We start from the raw sequence: 1,206 nt of genomic DNA on the forward strand, positions 1-1,206 counted from the left end.
TGTTAGTAAAGGTTAAAGGCCTTTACATCCCTGCTGATTTCATAGTCCTGGATACTGGAAAGGAAGAGGATGAATCCATCATCCTAGGAAGACCTTTCCTGGCCACAGCAAGAGCTGTGATTGATGTTGACAGAGGTGAAATAGTCCTTCAATGGAATGAGGACTCTTTAAAACTTAAAACTCAAGGATCCCCCTCTGCAACCATGGAGAGGAAGCAGAAAAAGCTTCTCTCCAAGCAGAGTCAACCAGAGCCCCAAACTCTAANTGAAAACGGAAAACGGAATCAAAAACAGCAGAAGAAAAATCACACCCTGGAGGAGCATCTGTCTGGCGTTCAGCGCCAGAACAGAGCATGGTTCTGGCGCTGAACGCCCAAAATGGGCAGCTTCTGGGTGCTGAACGCCACATGGTTCTGAATTCTTATTTTTATTGTTTTTCATGTTTTCTTAGGTTCATGATCATGTGGAGTCACAAAACAAATATAAAAATTGAAAACGGAATCAAAAACAGCAGAAGAAAAATCACACCCTGGAGGAGCATCTGTCTGGCGTTCAGCGCCAGAACAGAGCATGGTTCTGGCGCTGAACGCCCAAAATGGGCAGCTTCTGGGTGCTGAACGCCAAGACAGGCATGGTTCTGGCGTTCAACGCCAGAAATGGCACACAAATGGGCGTTGAACGCCCAAAATGGCCACCAACCTGGCGCTGAACGCCCAGAGTTGTGTACAAAGGCATTTTTACATGCCTAATGGGTGCAGGGATGTAAATCCTTGACACCTCAGGATCTGTCACTCAGGATCTGTGGACCCCACAGGATCCACTCAGGATCTGTGGACCCCACAGGATCCCCACCTACCTCCACTCACCTCTTCTCACCACTCTCTTTCACACAACCCTATAAACACTCTTACCCAAAAACCCTTCACCAATCACCTCAAACTCTCTTCCCCATCACCTCTTCACCACTCACATCCATCCACTCTTCCCCATAAACCTACCTCATAAACTCCACCTACCTTCAAAATTCAAAACCAATTTCCCACCCAAACCCACCCATATGGCCGAACCTTAACCTCCCCTTCCTTCCCTATATAAAGCCCTCTATTCTTCATCAAATTCACACAACACAACCCCTCTATACCCTTCTTGGCCGAAAACACATCTCCCTCTCCCTCTCCATATTTCTTCTTCTTCTCCTTCTATTCTT

Source organism: Arachis ipaensis, chromosome B06, assembly GCF_000816755.2.
Source record: "Arachis ipaensis cultivar K30076 chromosome B06, Araip1.1, whole genome shotgun sequence".
NCBI lineage: Eukaryota > Viridiplantae > Streptophyta > Magnoliopsida > Fabales > Fabaceae > Arachis > Arachis ipaensis.